General features: G+C 43.4%; 1 protein-coding gene across 2 annotated transcripts in view; it reads right to left on the bottom strand.

Moving 5' to 3' along the window:
• The window catches only part of cdh23 (cadherin-related 23), a 422,443-nt gene extending 402,379 nt beyond the window's left edge, over window positions 1–20,064 (bottom strand). For both annotated transcript variants that reach the window (XM_066679568.1, XM_066679567.1), the window contains exon 1: window positions 19,918–20,064. The gene's annotated coding sequence lies outside the window, so the exon portion shown is untranslated. The remainder of the gene's footprint in view (window positions 1–19,917) is intronic.
• Window positions 20,065–23,039: the final 2,975 nt, after the last annotated feature.

The raw sequence follows: 23,039 nt of genomic DNA, 5'->3' as shown, positions 1-23,039 counted from the left end.
CATGATGATTGGATGATCTGTCTGAGGCTGAATCCCTTTTTGATTGACAGCGAAATGAGCGAATCAGCGATCCTTTGGTGTAAAGATCCGTGGGAGCACAGGCGGACACACTTCACATGGGCCAAGGCCGTTTAAGCAGCCTAGCTCTGCTGGCCATTGAGAGGACACTAGTCAAGTCCCTGGTAAAGACGCCTTGTTGGTACGACAGGGTCACAGACCATTTTCTTAAAAATGAACGGAGGGTAGAATTTACGTATAAATAAACCGACACGTTTTATGAGGTAGGCCGAAATTGAGCTTCCCCTCCTTGAAAGACCAGCATCCGCCACTGCTCTGGACCTATAACATATTATCTTAAGTTCTCTTTTCAGGAGGATGTCCATACTGTCCTCTCTGTAACACCCAGGAACGGGTCCACTATCTTTACTACTTCTTATTTTTTCAGAACACAAGCCGCCATCATCACCCACAGCGTTTCTGTAGCCGTGACAGTTTATTGACCCAGCTCTCGTTGACGCAGTGACGCAGTGAACGTCGTGATCATGATAATGTGCAATTATTGGTCATTGCACGACGCACAACGAAGTGTAGGGGCTGTGAACACACACCCACAGCGGCGGGCAGCCATCCCAGGGAGTGTTTGGAGGGGGTCAATGCCTTGCTCAAGGGCACTTCAGCCGTGGATGTTCCTGTAACTGAACCAGCAACTTTCCGGGACCGAGCCCTAACCAAAGTTAGGCAGAGAAAACGAATGCAGTCTGAACCCAGCATTAGTAGCAGAACGGATCATCAGTAATTAAAAAAGGACTTGAAAAGCACTGCACAAACCATATTACTATCTTCCAAAATACTCTCTCTCTCCCTAACTTCCCTCCCCTTCTACCCCTCTGTCACTTTCTTCTCTCTTCCTCTGTTCCTCTCCCTTTCTCCCATTTCACATACACCCTGCCCCCCCTTACTCATCTCTCTCTCTCTCTGACACACACACACACAGATCCCCAGGGCTGTGTTCTGTACATAAATACCAACAACAAGGATTTGTCATGCTGTAAAGCTAACAGTGATTGGGTATTATGGTCAGCCTCTCTCTGATTATTTATGAGCCGAGCTGTAATTGAACGCTGTAAATCCTTCAGCTTTGAGTTATATTCTGAACAGGAGAGGGTGCTCACAAAGTACCTTTCACACAGAACTTCCTCTCCCTCCCACTCCCACACAGTCTCTGTAACACACCCATAGAAAACTCCAAACTCTCCCTCAAATATCCTCTGGCTCAGTTGATTTACACGAAAAGAGCAAGTCTCTAATAAACAATTAATGTGATGGCCTTATTGTAAAGGTATTAATAATAAATAAACAGCGTCTGTTCCCTTTATCTCTACCTGCTCTATCTGGAGCATACGGTCGATTACGACACACAGTAAAAATGTCTCCTCGTTGTGAATAAAAATCTGTTTCATATTTATTTCAGAAATCAGTGGCTACAGGCTGAAAATCCTGAAGATTCTGTTATGTATTTTATGGCAATGCAATTTTCCTAAAAGGAACTACCTGTGTTAATCAGTCCTACAGTAAAATAATAACACTATATGTTTAATAGCTACCACTTACTAAAGAATTGTTCCTTGCTATTTCTAATTCACAAGAGAATTTAAAGGCGGCACAGTGGATCTCCAGAAGTTGTGGGTTCGATTCCCACTTCGGGTGACTGTCTGTGAGGAGTGTGGTGTGTTCTCTCTGTGTCTGCGTGGGTTTCCTCCGGGTGACTGTCTGTGAGGAGTGTGGTGTGTTCTCTCTGTGTCTGCGTGGGTTTCCTCCGGGTGACTGTCTGTGAGGAGTGTGGTGTGTTCTCCCTGTGTCCGCGTGGGTTTCCTCCGGGTGACTGTCTGTGAGGAGTGTGGTGTGTTCTCCCTGTGTCCGCGTGGGTTTCCTCCGGGTGACTGTCTGTGAGGAGTGTGGTGTGTTCTCCCGGTGTCCGCGTGGGTTTCCTCCGGGTGACTGTCTGTGAGGAGTGTGGTGTGTTCTCCCGGTGTCCGCGTGGGTTTCCTCCGGGTGACTGTCTGTGAGGAGTGTGGTGTGTTCTCCCTGTGTCCGCGTGGGTTTCCTCCGGGTGACTGTCTGTGAGGAGTGTGGTGTGTTCTCCCTGTGTCCGCGTGGGTTTCCTCCGGGTGACTGTCTGTGAGGAGTGTGGTGTGTTCTCCCTGTGTCCGCGTGGGTTTCCTCCGGGTGACTGTCTGTGAGGAGTGTGGTGTGTTCTCCCTGTGTCCGCATGGGTTTCCTCCGGGTGACTGTCTGTGAGGAGTGTGGTGTGTTCTCCCTGTGTCCGCGTGGGTTTCCTCCGGGTGACTGTCTGTGAGGAGTGTGGTGTGTTCTCCCTGTGTCCGCGTGGGTTTCCTCCGGGTGACTGTCTGTGAGGAGTGTGGTGTGTTCTCCCTGTGTCCGCGTGGGTTTCCTCCGGGTGACTGTCTGTGAGGAGTGTGGTGTGTTCTCCCTGTGTCCGCGTGGGTTTCCTCCGGGTGACTGTCTGTGAGGAGTGTGGTGTGTTCTCCCTGTGTCCGCGTGGGTTTCCTCCGGGTGACTGTCTGTGAGGAGTGTGGTGTGTTCTCCCTGTGTCCGCGTGGGTTTCCTCCGGGTGACTGTCTGTGAGGAGTGTGGTGTGTTCTCCCTGTGTCCGCGTGGGTTTCCTCCGGGTGACTGTCTGTGAGGAGTGTGGTGTGTTCTCCCTGTGTCCGCGTGGGTTTCCTCCGGGTGACTGTCTGTGAGGAGTGTGGTGTGTTCTCCCTGTGTCCGCGTGGGTTTCCTCCGGGTGACTGTCTGTGAGGAGTGTGGTGTGTTCTCCCTGTGTCCGCGTGGGTTTCCTCCGGGTGACTGTCTGTGAGGAGTGTGGTGTGTTCTCCCTGTGTCCGCGTGGGTTTCCTCCGGGTGACTGTCTGTGAGGAGTGTGGTGTGTTCTCCCTGTGTCCGCGTGGGTTTCCTCCGGGTGACTGTCTGTGAGGAGTGTGGTGTGTTCTCCCTGTGTCCGCGTGGGTTTCCTCCGGGTGACTGTCTGTGAGGAGTGTGGTGTGTTCTCCCTGTGTCCGCGTGGGTTTCCTCCGGGTGACTGTCTGTGAGGAGTGTGGTGTGTTCTCCCTGTGTCCGCATGGGTTTCCTCCGGGTGACTGTCTGTGAGGAGTGTGGTGTGTTCTCCCTATGTCCGCGTGGGTTTCCTCCAGGTGACTGTCTGTGTGGAGTGTGGTGTGTTCTCCCTGTGTCTGCGTGGGTTTCCTCCGGGTGACTGTCTGTGTGGAGTGTGGTGTGTTCTCCCTGTGTCTGCGTGGATTTCCTCCGGGTGACTGTCTGTGAGGAGTGTGGTTTGTTCTCCCTGTGTCTGCGTGGGTTTCCTCCAGGTGACTGTCTGTGAGGAGTCTGTAGGTGTGAGTGTGTGAGTGAATGTGTGAGTGTGTGTCGTCCTGTGAAGGACTGGTGCACCCTCCAGGGTGTATTCCCGCCTTGCGCCCAATGATTCCAGGTAGGCTCTGGACCCACCGCGACCCTGAACTGGATAAGGGTTACAGACAATGAATGAATGAATGAATGAATGAAAAGAGAATTTAAACCTCTGACTACAGGATATGGCAGAAATTTCATAACAGAAAAACACAACCAGGGACCTCATATAAACAAGGACTCTCCATATTCTTTTCCATTGGCATGGGGTCAATGCTGGTGCCAGAATCATGAAATGTTCCAAAAAATACATGGTTCTTGGCTGACAAAGCTGGTGCTGTTCTGCTCCCATACAATCCTGGAACCAAAGAGCCTCTGATGCCAGTGGCCAAAGGGAAGAGTCCTGCCACTGCTACATCAAGCTGTTCAGCAACTTTTCCGCGATATACAACTAACAGCCCCAGAAACACCGCAGAAACAGCAGCAATGAATCCTCAGCAATCTGCAGAAAAAACAAGAGCAGATCTCAAAATGACTCTGACCCACATCCTCGTTCTCATGGCCCACTTGGTACAAGGAATGACATCATCTGAATGTATCACTACATGAGCCACATCACGGCCACGGAGATCCACCTTTACCTCACATCCACATTGACACGATCAGCACGGCCATATTTTGTGCCAGAAGTGGACCAGATGTGTTTTGTGGCATGTGGCCAAATCAGCATTTTTAATATCTGGGCCACATTTGGTTCAAATGCTTTCTGCAGCAACGGGCCAGAAATTGGGCCAGTGGTGCTGCACATCTGTAAGAACTGGCCCACATCCACACAATCTCCAAGATGTAACATTGTCCTCCAAGGAAACCCAGCTCAAGCACAAAAGCCCACAGTTTGTTGGTGGAAGTTGTTTACAGTGTCATCAACGTGAATCTCTGAACTGAAATTTGTTAAATACAAGTGTGAGTGAGTTATAATTCCATGTACAATGACTCTGACTCTGCTTCTTGTGGTCTCAGTGGTGATTGCTCTAAGACTGCAAGAGAAGCTCAGCTTCCCCTAAAATGTAAAAAAATAAGTGATCAAATATATACTGTTGTGTACATGTCATTGAATAAATATGCACTACAACGCGCTCAACTTTTGTTCAGAATCAGCTTCTTATCACTGGTAAAGACACGGCTTTCCTCTCAATCATTCGCGCAGCTTCACAGTGCTTTAAACAGTGAGGACGCCTTGTTGGTACGACAGGGTCACAGATCATTTTCTTAAAAAGGAACGGAGGGTAGAATTTACGTATAAATAAACCCACACATTTTATGATGTAGGCCGAAATGGAGCTTCCCCTCCTTGAAAGACCAGCATCCACCACTGCGTGGTCTCCATCTGTATTTAAAACCAACATCAACCAAAACACAGCAGTGTTAATTTCCCATAAAGCCTTTTATTTCCAAACTAGCTCTTTATGATGCTTCTAAAGTGTCCAGAAGAACCCCAAAAGCTTTCAACAGCCAAACAACTTCTTAATGATGTTTCTATGGGGTTGCAGTACAGTCCCAGTCTCACCCACGGCTTTATGTCAAAGGAAGTTTGTGATGTTGTGTTGAGATGTGTAGTTTGGTCCCCGTGGTCTGGACCAAACAAGAAAAGAAAATGTTTATATTTTAGTCCTGGTTTTGTTGGAGTTTACACTGACACAATTACAATCAAATCAAAGTAAGCACAGCCCGACAGTACACACCGACACGCGTCTGCGATTAAAATAAAAACGTTTCTGAGCCCCCACAGAAACTGTGGCTCTCTTAAATTCACATAAACTAACTTTATCATCTTTTACTTAAAGACATCGTCCACATTCTTAAATACAGCGGTGAACCACCCCACCTTAGTTCACACTGACTCTACCGAACCGCACTGAGAGAGCAACTGCACCAGGGTTTGTTTTTGATTGAACCAAAGCTGACAAGTCTAAACACACCTACACTGTTAATGAAGCTTTTTATATGCAGCTCTTCATTGTATTCCTGTACGTCTATAAAATGTTCCTATAGTGGCCCAATGACACCCATTAATATTTTTCCTATCAAAACTCACTCTTAATGATGCTTTTACACTGTCCAGTATCAGCCTTTTAAGAATTCAACATTCAGCTATTGTACAGCTTTACTGTCCCAAAGTCACCCATAAAGCATTTTTACATCCACACTGTCGCTTGATGATGTTCCTGTACGGGTGAACTGTTCCTTCTGGAGTCCTTGCTCTTATACATGAGCTTTTAACTGTCAAATTAGCTCCTGTTCTTATACTGTCATTGTATAATGATAGGAATTTAGGAACACGTTATGGATTGAAACCTGAGGTTCTGGTCATCGGTACCAGTTCCTAACAGCTGTAATGTTTCTGCATTGTCCTGGTGTCACTCACTAGCTTTTATAATATAAAATACCTCTTTATGATACTCCAATTCTGTTTTAATGTACTACAGAGTGGGCCATTTATATGGATAAGCCTTAATAAAGTGGGAATGGTTGCTGATATTAACTTCCTGTTTGTGGCACATTAGTATATGGGAGGGGGGACTTTTCAAGATGGGTGGTGACCATGGCGGCCATTTTGAAGTCTGCCATTTTGGATTCATCTTTTGTTTTTTCAATGGGAAGAGGGTCATGTGACACATCAAACGTATTGGGAATTTCACAAGAAAAACAATGGTGTGCTTGTGTTGGATTGTCAATGCAACCCTCTTCTCCCACTCTTCACACACTGATAGCAACACCACAGGAGAAATGCTAGCACAGGCTTCCAGTATCCGTAGTTTCAGGTGCTGCGCGTCTCGTATCTTCACAGCACAGACAATTGCCTTCAGATGACCCCAAAGATAAAAGTCTAAGGGGGTCAGATCGGGAGACCTTGGGGGCCATTCAACTGGCCCACGACGACCAATCCACTTTCCAGGAAACTGTTCATCCAGGAATGCTCGGACCTGACACCCATAATGTGGTGGTTCACCATCTTTCTGGAAAAACTCAGGGAATGTGCCAGCTTCAGTGCATAAAGAGGGAAACACATCATCATGTAGCTATTTCGCATTTCCAGTGGCCTTGAGGTTTCCATTGATGAAGAATGGCCCCACTATCTTTGTACCCCATATACCACACCATACCATCAAGAAGTGCAGCACCAGAAACTACGGATACTGGAAGCCTGTGCTAGCATTTCTCCTGCGGTGTTGCTATCAGTGTGTGAAGAGTGGGAGAAGAGGGTTGCATTGACAATCCAACACAATGGGCAGCACTTTGAACACATTTTATAAGTGGTCAGAAACTTTTAAATAACTCATGAAAGAATAAAGTTACATTAAAAGCAAGCGCACCGTTGTTTTTCTTGTGAAATTCCCAATAAGTTTGATGCGTCACATGACCTTCTTCCCATTGAAAAAACAAAAGTTTGATCCAAAATGGCCAACTTCAAAATGGCCACCATGGTCACCACCCATGTTAAAGAAGCCCCCCCCCTTCCATATACTAATGTGCCACAAACAGGAAGTTAATATCACCAACCATTCCCATTTTATTAAGGTGTATCTGTATAAATGGCCCACCCTGTATTGTACTTTTATATCCAAACTAACTATGCATAATATTCCTATACTGTTGCTATATTCTTATGCTGTCCCAGTGTCTTCCATGAAGCTATTTTATATTCAAACAAGCTCTTGGTGATGCTCTTACACTTTATCACCATCAGCCATTACAGCCTTTAACTTTCAGACTAGCTCTTGTAGCGCTATACTGCCCCAGTGTCACCCACAAATTTCTCCTCTGTTTGTGATCTCTGCTCACTTGTTTATTCTTTGTATTGTTATTAAAATTCTCACCCTGCACTCACCTGGGTTTTTAACCTGTTCCACTGTGTCATTTATAAAGCTGTACATCCCCAAACTCACTCTTTTTATGATATTCCAATAGTGTCCTGATGTCCCCCATTAGCTTCTAACATGCAAACTAACCCTTCATGATATTCCTATACGGTTACAGTGTCGTCCATAAAGGTTTTAATTCCAAACTAGCTCTCTGGGATGTTTCTATACTGTTGTATTGCTCTGATACTGTCCCAATGTCAGCCATAAACCTTTTTATCTCCATACTTGCTCTTGGTGATGCTTTTAAATTGCCCCAATGTCAGCCGTTAAAGCTTATAACATTCATACTAGCTCCTGATGATGCTTCTGTGTTGCTATACTGGCCCAATGTCATCTATAATCTTTGAACATGCAAAAAAAAGCTCTTGGAGATGCTCCTATACTGTTGAAATTCTCCCATACTGTGCCAATCTCAGCTATAAAAGCTCTGTATATCTAAACTATGCTCCCAATAATGCTTCTACACTTCTGGAACGTAATCAGCTCTGCCGTCTCTGAGCAGACAAACAGCTTTATGTGCTGGGCGTGATGTCCGATCCACAGCTGTGCTCAATTAGGAGCCCAATCACACATAATGAAGAGACCATAGAGCTTCTGGGATGAGTTCTGCTGACTTCCGTAAGGTCAAACCTGTACAAACCCGTATTGACGTGGTGATTTATATCCTTCATTGATGTGCATTGCCTCATACGATGGTTCGCAGGGACAGAAGGACCAGCCTTAATGCCTTTGGCCGGCCAAAAGGGCCATCTCCTAAACACACACACACCATGACTGATGCACACGCACACACACACAAACCACCCTCTGTCCTCTCATTCCCCCTGTTCTGCCTGAGTGAGTCCACTGATTTAATGACCCCACACAGACATGCCACAGGGATGGGGAGATAGAGGGATGAAGTGATGGAGAGAGAGTGAGATCAAAGAGATGAATTAACCAAACAAGAGTGAGGTGTCAGGTACAGGGCTCTCCAGCATGACCCATTACTGTATATGATTATTCACTGATCACCTAACATTTTTATCTCCCTCATCACCTCCTCACCCTCTCTGTGACAGGGCTGAGGCGATCGGCGGAAACACAACACCACAGTTTCAAGGCTACGTTCACCACTGCAGGTAACAGAGGCCCAAATCTGAATTTGTTTTGTTCTGCTGTTCACACTCTATATAAATGTGACCTATATCTGACATCAGTCTGAACAGATCACGCTCCTAAACTGACACATGTGAAAGAACAACGCTTTAGGAACTGATCAATATGAAATACAGTGGAAGCTCTACCTACGAAGTTGATCCGTTCCATGACCCGGTTCATAAGTGGAAAAGTTCGTTTCTCGAGTCAGTTTTCCCCATTTAAAATAATGGAAAAGCAATTAATGTGTTCCAGTCCCCACCCCCCGAGAGTCACCCTTTTTACACTGATATATGTTTACAACTCTCTCAAATTAGTAAAAAATACATGTAGCGTTACTAAAAATAAAAGAGAAATACAGTGGAAACGGTAATAAAAAAGAAATAATAAAGTTGTAAGTGGTTACACATCGCTACCTTGAAGACGTGACGACTGGCTGGAGGAGTAACACAGGCACTGGCTGTATGACGGGGGGTGGGGGGAATAACGGAGAGTAGGTGGTGAATGTGGGGCGACGAATCGTAGATACGGCTTAACTTAGCACGAATTTCAGTGTCTGCTATTTACACTAATGCTAAATTGCTAATTGCTAAAGCTACAATGTGCTAATATTAAAAGCTCACTCAAGTCTGGGGGCGCTGGGAGACTCGCCTATTGGGGTCAGTGGCCATTTCCAGCCGCCGGCTCGGAGGAGGCTCGGGTTCGTTTCTAGAGTCGTGGTTTGTTGGTGGAGGCAAAAAAATATTCAAATTCCAGGTTTGTATCTGGGAAAGTTTGTTAGTAGAGGTTCCACTGTATGTGTGTCACACAAAGCACATTCTTTTTAAACAGAAGGACCGGTGATTTACTGAAGCTCTACATCACAAATGGCCGTTTCCTTTATTCCAAATGAGCTTTATGTTAAATTCAGATTGCAAATGAAGACTTGAAAGGGTATTAAAATACAAACTGAGGTTCCTTTCACTCTAAGCACAAATATGTCGGGTTTCGCACAAACACTTCCTCTCCAAACAGAAAAAAGCTGATATTTACGTGGCTTCATACCGAAATGAACAACATAAAACTCATATAGAGCTGTTTTTTTTTAATACAAATTTCCACGAGTTTTATTTTATAATAAATGAGAGACAGAAGCTTCACAGGTTTTTTTCAGTGTTTTCCACAAAAACAAAAATGCTTTGACCCGTCCATTTCCACGTCCTAAAAACTTCAAATTAAAACAAAAAAAGCTTTGGACCGTAGTCCGGAGAGCATTCTCTGCTTGGCGTAAAAGTCACATGAATTCCGATCAGAATTCGTATTTCCACGGATATGGATCGGATCTCAGTACCACACATAAAAGTGGCCTTAATCTGATTTTAAACAAGGTCAGATTCAATGCGATTTGTGCTGATCACACAGCGACTCAAACTACACGTGTCGCAGGTTGGATTTGGGCCACTTTCATCTGCTGTGTGAACGCAGCTTAATACACATCACAGCTACGAGTGTCTAAGTTTGGTTAATGAAATTTTAATAAAATTCCATTTTCTAAAACTGCCCTGAACACACAATACCAAAAACGTAGGAGGGTGAGGGCAAGCCCCCTGATTCACTCAAAGCAGCACAACACACAGAACACGGCAGCACAACATCAGTGTCACTGCAGCAGATCTGAGAGTGATCCACCACCCAAATCATACCGGCTCTGTGGGAAGGTTATGTCATATCCAAAAAATATATATAATTCTTACACCTGAGTATAATTCATTCATTCATTCATTCATTATCTGTAACCCTTATCCAGTTCAGGGTCACAGTGGGTCCAGAGCCTACCTGGAATCATTGGGCACAAGGCAAGAATACACCCTGGAGGGGGCGCCAGTCCTTCACAGGGCAACACACTCACACCTACGAATATTTTAAGCATCCAATCCACCTACCAACGTAGGTTTTCCCGGGTTTTCTCCGGGTGACTGTCTGTGAGGAGTGTGGTGTGTTCTCCCTGTGTCTGCGTGGGTTTCCTCTGGATGACTGTCTGTGAGGAGTGTGGTGTGTTCTCCCTGTGTCTGCGTGGGTTTCCTCCGGGTGACTGTCTGTGAGGAGTGTGGTGTGTTCTCTTTGTGTCTGCGTGGGTTTCCTCCGGGTGACTGTCTGTGAGGAGTGTGGTGTGTTCTCCCTGTGTCTGCGTAGGTTTGCTCCGGGTGACTGTCTGTGAGGAGTGTGGTGTGTTCTGTCTGTGTCTGCGTGGGTTTCCTCCACGTGCTCCGGTTTCCTCCCACGCTCCAAAAGCACACGTTGGTAAGTGAATTGGAGACTGAAAAGGGTCCGTAGGTGTTAGTGTGTGAACGTGTGTCGCCCTGTGAAGGACTGGCGCCCCCTCAAGGATGGGTTCCCGCCTTGTACCCAGTGATTCCGGACCCTGAGCTGAATAAGGGTTACAGACAATGAGTGAATGAATATAATACATTTGTCCTGAAATGTTCACGGTGTATACAGAAGGTGGTATTTTCACATTCCTAATAAAACACAAATGAAAAGACAAGGCTTTGTCCTGATATTAATAATATATTTTAAAATATTTCTATCATATCACTAATCACAATCCACAAGACAAATTTAACACCCAGAAAATGCCTTTTATTCAGTGTTTTACGGGAAATCACTGCTTATCTACAACAGATATTTCTACAATCAGCTCAGAAAGGTTCATCGTTTATATCATGATACTGATATAATACCATCATATCGCCTGCCCCTGTTTCACCCGCTTTTCTTCTCCGTCTCCCTCACTCTCTGTTGTACTGTAAAGACTGCGCCACTGTATCTGCAATTCAGACTGCTTTCCCCCGATAGAGCGTTTCATTTGGGCCTGCCACTCAAAATACCTGCCAGATATCCAGCCTTCATTTCAAATGATCGCTGCTTTCCTCCGCTCCACACTCTCTCTCTCTCTCTCTCTCCCTCCCTCCCTCCCTCCCTCCCTCCCTCCATACTTGTTTTCAGAGTGGATTTGGAGAGAGTGACAGACTCATGAAGTGAGATACTCCAGCAGAGCAAGCTTCAGTTTCAACATCACAGAAAAACAGACACACACACACTTTAAAAACCAATTTACAGAAACACACACACACACTCATATAATACACACACAGTAAAATGTATTTACACACATACACACACAAATGTACATATCACTGGTAAATTAATTAGTAATTAATCTGAAAGAGACTGGATATCGTGTGAGTAATAAGGAGAATAACTTCATGAATAATTTCATATGAACTCAGACAGGCAGAGCTTCACACCCTGGATCACTGAACACTGTGAATACTTTAAAATGCCTCTATTATAAACATATCGCCCGTATTAGAGATAGGGTGGGAGTAAATTCAAATCGCTGCAAATGACATGTTGTACCCCTGTAAACAGTGTGTGTGTCCTACATCAGAGGGGTCCACGTGCAGCTGTCCACGCCTGGCCTGTCTGAAAATAACCAACTCTAATGATGTAAAATAAATAACACTGGAATCCACTGCTCTCTCGTTTGAACGTTTGAAGCAATAATTATAGCTCCTTTGGTGTAAAACTGAACAGAATTAAAGCCATACTGCTGCAGTCTGAAAAGATGAGGGGATACCTGTAGAGGGAGGGGGGGTCTATACTCAACAGCCCTTAACGGAAAAGTGAGATTTTTATCTAGAACCGATTTGATAACCGCGACCATGAAATGGATGATGATTATTCTAATGGTGATGATGAAATGAGAGGATAGCAAAAGCAAAGTGTGTGTGTGTGTGTGTGTGTGTGTAGCTGGAAAAAGATGAGACTAAAGTGTCTTTTGAAGAAGGAAGCAGAGAAATAAAAGCAGCATGGATTCCTTTATAAACGTAGATCAGAAAGGGGTTCCGTTGTGTATCGCTCACAGTTACGACCCATGGATGAGGTCAAGAGTCCAGAGGTCCTCGGGTGAACTGCTCATTCAGAGTCTCCCCCTCTCTGTCACTGCTGGTAATTACTAAACATTCTTATGAGGGGATTCGTGGTGGCGAGGGGCTCCTTTGATAGACGTTTTTTGCCCATGAGGTATTCTCTTTTTTTTTTTTAACCAATTACTAAATGGATGCAGAAAAAACTGAATCCATAAATTGACCTCAAACTATTCATTTAACTTGCATTTTTTAGTAAGAGGAGCACACTTCTTAATCCTTCTGGAAGGTCCCCATTTTAAAGTTATGGAAGTTATTTTTTAATAATCCATGCACTGTGAAAACAGAACACACCTCACACACACACACATCTCAGTGCTCAGGGAGCAGAGCAGCAGCAGGGACAGCAAAACCCCTTTAATTTGGATCGTCATCTTTCACACACAAACATGTGGAACAAAAGAAGGTGTTAAGTTACTCGTTGTAACTTAAAGTGGGTCTTTTCACCCCTTTCCCATGAGGAAACAAAGTTCTGGGATCTTAAAAACATGTCTGAGACCTGCTCTCGCCAAAATACCACAAGGGCCAAAAAGCACAGCAGCCTCCTCCAGCCCTGTTCAGAACTGCACATTTCACTCACGGTCCCTTTAAATGTTAAAGAGCCATTTGCTGGTCACCCCGACCCGAGCGCACAGCAGTGAGGAGTGAGGGGCCGACGTTTTTTCTTCTCTATTCTCATTTTCTCAATGTGTTCTCAGTCAGAACCCTCATTGTCTAAGACACGGACTCATTCGCCATGTCATTAATAGTGGTCGGGTAACTAGAGTTCATACACACGCTGGTATTTTCGAAACCTCTTTCTCTGTAGTAAAAAGCCCAATGATTTCAATCCTCCTTGATCTGGTGTGAACAGTGTACGCTGTGTAGTGGATAAAGGACTTCAGACGTCCAGAGCCAGAGCTGACGACTACGACTTCTAGATCTTTGATTTTTTTTTATTTTCAGAGCCACAGTTTTGATAACTCAGGGTGACCATATATGAGTTTTCAAAAAAGAGGACACATGGGGCAGGGTGGGGTCACAAATGCTTCCATAACCATGTGACTCTGCTGCTGAAATGTAACACATAAACAGACACTCGTTAACGAGATAAAAAACAAACAAATGCCTTTTTGGACAGATTCCTTTCCATTCAACATTTGGCCCAAAGCAAAAATAATAAAATAATATTTTTGTCATTTCCTGACAGTTTATTATCAGTGAAACCTGTTATTTTCTGTTCACACCACACTTCAAAACTGAAGCCCTGTGTTAAAGCGACTCTTTGACTTTTTGACTGTGTTTTTTAAACGGTACTCAAAGCAAGCACCACATTTTATCAACGAGAAGAAATACAGACTCGATAAATGATCAGAGCATCGCTAGCATCCAGACGTTTATGTAAAAATACTTATACAGTGGAACCTCTACTAACGAACTTTCCAAGATATGAACCGGGCGTTTGAATATTTTTTGCCTCCACCAACGAACCACGACTCTAGAAACGAACCCGATCCTCCGCCGAGCCGGCGGCTGGAAATGGCCACTGACCCCAATAGGCGAGTCTCCCAGCGCCCCCCAGACTTGAGTGAGCTTTTAAGATTAGTACATTGTAGCTTTAGCAATTTAGCATTAGTGTAAATAGCAGACACTGAAATTCGTGCTAAGTTAAGCCGTATCTAAGATTCGTCTCCCCACATTCACCACCTACTCTCCGTTATTCCCCCCACCCCCAGTCATACAGCCAGTGCCTGTGTTACTCCTCCAGACAGTCGTCACGTCTTCAAGGTAGCGATGTGTAACCACTTACAACTTTATTATTTCTTTTTTATTACTGTTTCCACTGTATTTCTCTTTTATTTTTAGTAACGCTACATGTATTTTTTTACTATTTGAGAGTGTTGTAAACATAGATCAGTGCAAAAAGGGTGACTTTCGGGGGGTGGGGGCTGGAACCCATTAATTGCTTTTCCATTATTTTAAATGCGGAAAATTGACTCGAGAAACGAACTTTTCCACTTACGAACCGGGTCACGGAACAGATCAACTTCGCAGGTAGAGGTTCCACTGTATTTCATATTCTATAAGGTCTGTCTGATAAAACATGCTGTATGTGGTATCCATAATTCGGTCTCTCCCCTGTTCCGATTTTAATGATAATAATGAGAGTTGGTCTATTTTCTTTCTAAAGTTAATGTTAAAGAGAAAAACTGCGCAGATGTGACTTGATTAACTCGTCAGAGAGTCTGTAATGGTGAGGTGTGTCGGTGCAGACAGTCTAGAGCAGAAAGTGAAAGGCTCGTGAGACACACAAACGCTTCCAAATACGAAGATGAGACTATGATGAATGACCTTAACAACTTTCAACACATTTCTGTTCGCAGCTCCAAACACTGATGTGGAGCTCGGCTGAAAGTGATGTAAGCACAAGACGTGTGTTCCATTTCCGCGCTGAGCTCCGCCCCCTTGAACACTTGATCCCGGCGCCCCCATTTTGCTCACCTACAACACCGTCATTGAAGTGCACTCTTCAAAAAAGGGATTAGGGCTTATTGTAATAATTGGGACAGGAGAAAGACTGTAGACGGCGAAATCCCGGACGGACGCATTTTTTTAGGTACCGAACAGAGGACATGTCCGGCAAAAAGAGGACGTCTGGTCACCCTAGATACCTGCCTGCCAATTTTGTGTGGAGAAATTAAGGTCCATATCACAGAGATTGGGAACAATCTATCAATGAAAAAAAAATATATATATAAATAAAAAAGGCTCACGTGCTGTGACATCACAACCATGATTTACAAACAATCTGGCACAACATGCCTAGCACTCGAGACAGTGATCCTGATATTTCTGGACACAAACACACACACACACACACACACACACACACGGGGTGACATTGGTGGGGACCTGTGAGTCTACCGTGTTATTCACAGCAACAGACGAGTGCAGCCTGCTGTTCTTACAATGGACTCATTTCATTAAGTGTCTTACACATTTCTGTGAAAAATAGCTCATGTCCACCTTCTCTTTTTTGCTGCCATTCTCACTCGCTTCTGACACCCGCGTTTCTCCCACGATGCACCTGAGTCTTGCACAGAAACACTCGCTTATGACTGCAAAGTTTTCCTTCCAGTTTTGGAGCTGCTCACAACCAAACTACAGAGACTCAGGTGACAGCGGGGACAGGCACAGCCAATCACACTACGCGTTACAGGGAGGTGGGACTCGAGTCGAAAACGTGGTTTAACCCTTTCTGCAGCTCTAGGTTAATGAGATGTTGACAGATCGGGGTTTTTTGCTTTTTTGGTTTTTTTTTGGAGGGGATCAAATGAGATTTAAAAAGCTGTTTATCAGAGCAGTAAGTGTTTATTTACTAAAAAACAAACAAACAAACACCCCTCATTAGAATAAACCCAGTCACATGACTCCAGTGTGATCCTCTGTGTGTGACTGTGTTTAACTTTGTCCAAGTCTCTCCTCGTGGAGTGTGTATTATTTGAAGTGATCATCCAGTGCCTAGTTTCATGTAAATCAAGGAGAATCTGAACAAAACACTGTTCTTCAAACTCACTCTCGCCCACTGCTTTATAGAAAAACATTCTTATATTTATGTGTTTTATATTATTATTATTTTGTGTTTACTGTGATGATATATAACTTTATACCAGCCCCACACTCACTGAGGAGGCATTAGTTTAAATATATATCATTGATTTCTACACAGTGTTGTATGTGTTTTTAATTCTGCTCATCCTTTTTTGTTGTTGTTGTTAATTCTGTGAATATTCCCCCTCTCTGCTCATGTATTGTGCTCTTAAAACCACACCACCATGCTCTATTCACATGACTCTGCCCCATCCAATCTGCCACATGGAAGCACCATGGAGGAGAACCTAAACCCAGAGACCGACCGAGCGACTCGTACCAAAGAAAACTGCTGTGTCTAAGGTCTGGACCTGATTTGACTTTAGCAAAGACGACACTAAACATGAAGTCAAATGAAAACGCTGTGAAAAAACAGTTTCAGCTGTTGGAAGCACAATCACAATCACATCACCAACTACGAACAGAGCATGGCTCAAAAAACACCCAGCTTTAACACATTAATACTCCAAAGGCACATGATCCATGACCACGAGGAAGCCTCTCTTGGTTGGTCCCCAGATGAAACTAAGAGCTGATTTGCATATGATGTAGCACAAAGTGATCAGATTTTAAAGCGACTACAGGAGATGATTCTGATGACCAAGTGTTAATACACGAGTTTAAAATCTTAATGAGACGTGATCCAAAGCTGAAGCTCATGAAATGACAAGAAGATTGTTCCACAAATCAGCATTTCTCCTTCAGCCACATAACTCAAGAACAAAGTCAAGCTTTTTTAATTGGAAATGAGCTGAGGTACATTACTGGGCAATCCTCCGCTCACCCCCAAGGGTTAATGAGGTCTTAATGTTCTGCCTGCTGTAACACATCCACTTTAACCTCGCGAGGGCTCGCTAATGAGCCGATTAGTTGAATCAGGTGCTGAAGGAGAGAACACACTCGGCTAGAAATGAACATGAGAAACATTACAGGCTCATACATCATTCTTTCGCACCAGCCGTATCCCGTACGCTTCTGTTCCGTTCCTTCATCATCACAAGTCATTCCAAGTTATACATAATTGATCCGCTTACAAAGGAAATTGGTCATTTCACTGCCCGACTCTTGCCCAGAGTGGGAGCAGCAAAGCAGAGCAACCCTCCACCCTCCAGTCTCCGAATCAAACCATTTACCACTCAGCTACCAGCCGAGCAAAACATCCAGTCCTCACTGAGCAGCCCAGGGGTGTACTGAGGCCAGCTGGACACTAGGGAACAGTTTATAGGAACAGGAAAATTAAACAGAATAAGTAAAAACATTGCGGAAGCCTTGTTTTTAATAGGCACAGCTAATAAATGTCAATACAGCAATAGTTCCTCTCAGCTGAGCCAATCAGACGAACTGTTAATCCTGCATGAGTTCACTAGAGACAGCGAGAGGGACGGGATTTTATTTTATATATTTTTTTTTTATCATTTAAACACAAAGCTTCCAATATCTGAATTTTCTTAAATGACACATTTGTTATTAATTGGACTTATTATAATTATTAATAACAAGTCCAGTGCCTTTTAAAGGGCTGTAACTGTGCATTACAATAATATATTGTTTCATACCACTGTCATAAAATGGTCTTAAAGAACACTATGTAATATTTTTGCCTTAAAACTACAGCTTCAAAATGTTTGTGAGGCTCCACTGACCTGTAACAGGGAGAATAGGGTCTCTGTCATTCCTACTCTGGGCTCAGCACTGCAGAAACTGCATTTTGTAACTTGTGGAGGAGGGTAGGAAACGCCTCCCGTCGCCCTGTGATTTCAGTACAGTGATGTAAAATTAAAAATCACACTAGGGGGAGCCCCAGCAGCAAAAAACAAAATAAAAAATATATTGTGCCTAGTGTTCCTTTAAAGTGACAATAATATCAGTCGTCTCAGTTATTTCCGGGACAATATATTGATCACAAACATGGCTAGTGTAACAGGCCTGAAGGTAGATATGTATTAAACACTGTAGGAGATATTCCAGTCTAACAGACGAGAGCTGAAGACTGCTCACCCCCGTACTCGGTGCACCGTTGTGTCTTTCCTGACCCGGCCCGGCGGGGGACTTGCTAATGAGTTAATTAATGGAATAAAGTGCTACACAAACCAAAGTACAAAACAGGGAGATGTCAGCAGGACTAGAGCTGGCTAATTCACTTCTGTCAGTTTTATTCAGTGCCCGAGGTGTTAATCCAGCTCCTGCAAGAATTAATTCAATGCCCTGGGTGTTAATTCAACACTGAAGGGTTTACTCGTGTCTGTAGGTTGGAGTCCTTTGTGTAAATGGGTCTTTTCACATGAATGAAAACTGTACTAATACCAACCCAGGAGAGAGATGTGGTCATTTTAGTTTGACCTCTCCGTGTCTGCCTCACCTGGCACGCGGTGGCTACCTGTAGATGATGATGCGTGAGCTCGGATGACACATGAATAAATAAATAAGGAGCGCACGGCGTTACACGAGCCACAGAAACTACACACAACACCAAGAAAAGCTTTTACACAAGAGAGCTAAACCTAACATTAGCCCAACACTAAACCTGCACTCCATTAGCACAACGCTAACACAACTCAGCAGTGAAACAACACTTCATTAACCCAACACAGTACTAACAAGATTCATGCAGCACCAAACCAACATTTTCTAACCCAACACCATCCTAAATAACACTAACCCAATGCAATGCTAACCAAACTCAACACTAAAGCAGCACTTTTTCAACAACACAGGATTCTACAGGCTCCACGGTAAAATAACAAAACACTAGCTAAACTCAAGACTAAAAACAAACAAACAATTACTAGCCAAATTCAAGACTAAAAACAAACAAACACTAGCCAAATTCAAGACTAAAAACAAACACTAGCCAAATTCAAGACTAAAAACAAACAATTACTAGCCAAACTCAAGACAAAAAAAAAACAATTACTAGCCAAATTCAAGACTAAAAACAAACACTAGCCAAAATCAAGACTAAAAACAAACAAACACTAGCCAAATTTAAGAATAAAAACAAACAAACACTAGCCAAATTCAAGACTAAAAACAAACAAACACTAGCCAAATTCAAGACTAAAAACAAACACTAGCCAAATTCAAGACTAAAAACAAACAAACACTAGCCAAACTCAAGATTAAAGTAAAAAAAAAAAAAAAAAAAAAAACAACACTAGCCCATTTCAAAACTAAACTAACAAAACATTCGACCAACTCAACACTAACCTAAAACAACGGCAACTAACTCAACACTAACTCAACACAACACTGACCCAACAGAGCATTAGCTTAGAACTAATATAACGCAACACTAACTCAACCCAGGACTAAACCCGCAATAAACCAACACAATACTAAATCAACACTAACCACAAAGAACACATCCAACACATAATCCCAGCAACGACAACCAGTGTAGCTGTGAAACTGAAGGAAAGACTGCAAAATAATGAATAGAAAATGTGTTTATTTAAAAAGGCTACATAAAGCCATTTATTTCATTTAACCGTGTTTTTAAAAATCAGAACATAAACAGAATATAACGCAGCAGAAACCAACCAATACGTTATCTAATAAAATCTAATTACAAACGGTCCAAAAACAAACAAAAGACAGTAAGGTCGGTCAATTCCACCCACGGAAAACACCTGATGTGACTTCTTTTTCTCGTTTTCTGAATATTAATTAGGCGAAAGTTCAGAGTGCGTTTTGTCGACGCAGTCTAAATTAATTACACGACTTAGAAGTCTCAAGATATTAGCAACAATTTTACACTCTCAGAGAGCTCTGTCCAGTCCCGACACCCTAAAACTCTTCCCCAGGGTAATTAAAGAAGTCTCCCGGGGTCTTACCTGAGCCCCTGAGGCCGGGAGAAGCGAACTCTTTCCCCGCCGCCGCTAGAGCGATGGAGCCGCTGCTTCCGCCGTCTTTCCGTCGCTTCTGCCTCCCTCCCGCACTCAGCATCTTCTCCCGCCCTCCTCCTCTACGAGCTGTTTGTTTCCCACCTGTTTTCCAGCATAGCCACGACTACGTGGTTCAGGATTGGCTTATAGTAGGACAAAGATGTAGAGTTGACCAATCAGAGTGCGTAGGGGGCGGGACTATTCTGAAAACGGGTAGGAAAAAGACCAACGACTTCTGCGCGTGAATCAATATTCACTAACGGAACTCAGGTGACCGTTACAGACTGAGGGAGAATATTTTAGTGAATAAAAAAACACAACATTCAAGCTTCTATTAATGCGATTGAATTAAAATAAACTTAAAATGCCATTATTAATCTATAATGAACTTACATCTGAGAAAAGTTTAAATGTCTCCGAATATATTGGTTTTGAATTCACAATGCTAACGTTGCTGTGTAAAAATAGCAGCGTTATGATGAACTAATTGTAGAAAATAAATTGAATAGAAGAGTAATCCCCAAAACAGGATTTCTCGGTTTAGCCCGGTCAAGTCTGTCCAATAGGAGAAAAGGCTAGGATTCTCATTTGACTGTTTTCTTCAATAAGCTTCATCTTCAAATATCTCATCTCTTTTGATCAAAATTTCAAATTAATTTCTAAGACAAAAATTAATCCCTTACGACAAGTCTTGAAAGTAACTCTACAAATCTGAGTTCAATACGTACCGTTCAATATGCAATTAGCCCTAACCTCTTTTCCTAACTCACAACTGCAGCCCTGCAGCTCAAAAGTGGACAGGATTTGCACCTTGTATTTGTGACATCAGAAACCCTGGCTGCCTGAATTCTTGATTATTTTTTTCTTTCTTTCTTTCTGTTTTTTGGAACACCCCTGGATCCGTTCAACTTTGATACACTGTTTCATTTAAATATACATTTGAGTTTAATTAAAAATACTTAATTTTTTTAGAGAATTATAAATGTATATTTAGGGTGGAGTACAGTAGGAATAACTGAGTTTTAAGAGGATGTGAAAAAAAATACAGGAGGTTTATATTGGATATTTTTAAATAATAGCAAATAGAAATAATAATAAAAAAATGTCCAGTAAATAATGTTCCTGAATGTATTTAAATCCCAAATCTCTCCCTACTCTGTACACAGTGCGTAGGTCATGAGTCTCTAAACCCCACATAAAATAGTGCACTTTAAAGATATGATAATGAGGAGTCATGCACATTTGGCAAAGCATTTGTAGATTTGATTTAGTAATGCACTCTGTGGTGACAGATGCCTTCAGTACATGATCAGCGTAGTGCACTACTGAGGTAGTAGAAAGCCACCTCAGACTCAGACTTTGTTAAATGTCTTAAAGAAAATGAAGTTGACAAAGCCATCAGCGCAGTCATTCAGTAACAGGGATTGTTAACAGTGGATACTGATCCAATGCTGCCATCTGGTGAACAGCAAGAAAGAATTCAAATTAAATGTGGAAAAAGACGATTTTTCCTGTATTTCTTTCTGCACAATTACATTGTTTAGGCTGATGTTAAAAAACTGTGAGGAGTGTGGTGTGTTCTCTCTGTGTCTGCGTGGGTTTCCTCCGGGTGACTGTCTGTGAGGAGTGTGGTGTGTTCTCTCTGTGTCTGCGTGGGTTTCCTCCGGGTGCTCCGGTTTCCTCCCACAGTCCAAAAACACACGTTGGTAGGTGGATTGGAGACTCAAAAATGTGTGTGAGTGAATGTGTGACTGTGTGTGTTGCCCTGTGAAGGACTGGCGCCCCCTCCAGGGTGTGTTCCCGCCTTGCGCCCAATGATTCCAGGTAGGCTCTGGACCCACCGCGACCCTGAACTGGATAAGGGTTACAGATAATGGATGAATGTTAAAAAAGTCCATATGTAGTCCATATGTGGCTCTGCATACTTTGTTTGCCCCATTCATCCTGTCCCTCAACGGTCAGGACCCCCAAATTGGAGACCCACAGAGGGGTGATTTGGGTGGTTGATGATTCTCAGTGCTGCATTTTTAGTAGTAGTTTCACAGTTTATAATAATAATAATAATAATACATTTTATTCCAAGTGCCTTTCCTTCTCCACACAAGGCGTATGAAGCAGTTATGGGAGGTAATAAACATTCATTCATTCATTTATCCATTCTCTGTAACCATTAATCCAGTTATGCAGTTTAGAAGCCCATGCAGACACAGGGTGAACAGCCAGAGGAAACCCACACAGACACAGAGAGACCACACCACACTCCTCACAGACAGTCACCCGGAGGAAACCCACACAGACACAGAGAGACCACACCACACTCCTCACAGACAGTCACCCGGAGGAAACCCACACAGACACAGGGAGAACACACCACACTCCTCACAGACAGTCACCCGGAGGAAACCCACGCAGACACAGGGAGAACACACCACACTCCTCACAGACAGTCACCCGGAGGAAACCCACGCAGACACAGGGAGAACACACCACACTCCTCACAGACAGTCACCCAAAGGACACCCACGCAGACACAGGGAGAACACACCACACTCCTCACAGACAGTCACCCAGAGGAGACCCACACAGACACAGAGAGAACACACCACACTCCTCACAGACAGTCACCCAGAGGAGACCCACGCAGACACAGAGAGAACACACCACACTCCTCACAGACAGTCACCCGGAGCAGGACACAAACCCACAACCTCCAGGACCCTGGATCTGTGACTGAGACATTACCTGCTGTACCACTTTATTTTTCATACCCCAAAAATCATTAAATGAATGAATGAATGAAAAAATATGTTAAAATAAAATGAACACATGCATGGCACTGCATAGAATAATAACACTGGAAAAAACTACCATTTAAATCTAATTTAATCCAACTAGAATATCCAATGTTGACTTAATGTTATGCAGTGATTAGTGTAGTGCAGTTAATGTAATTACAGTTTTTACAGTTCTTTTGCTCACTTTGGGATAGAAATCACCAATAAAATTTGTTACTTGGATGACCACATCAAAAGAACACAGGTAGTAATGATTAAGAGGAATACTGTACACTG

This window comes from Hoplias malabaricus, chromosome 8 (assembly GCF_029633855.1).
Source record: "Hoplias malabaricus isolate fHopMal1 chromosome 8, fHopMal1.hap1, whole genome shotgun sequence".
Taxonomy (NCBI): Eukaryota; Metazoa; Chordata; class Actinopteri; order Characiformes; family Erythrinidae; genus Hoplias; species Hoplias malabaricus.
This window is presented reverse-complemented; position numbering and strand designations above follow the sequence as displayed.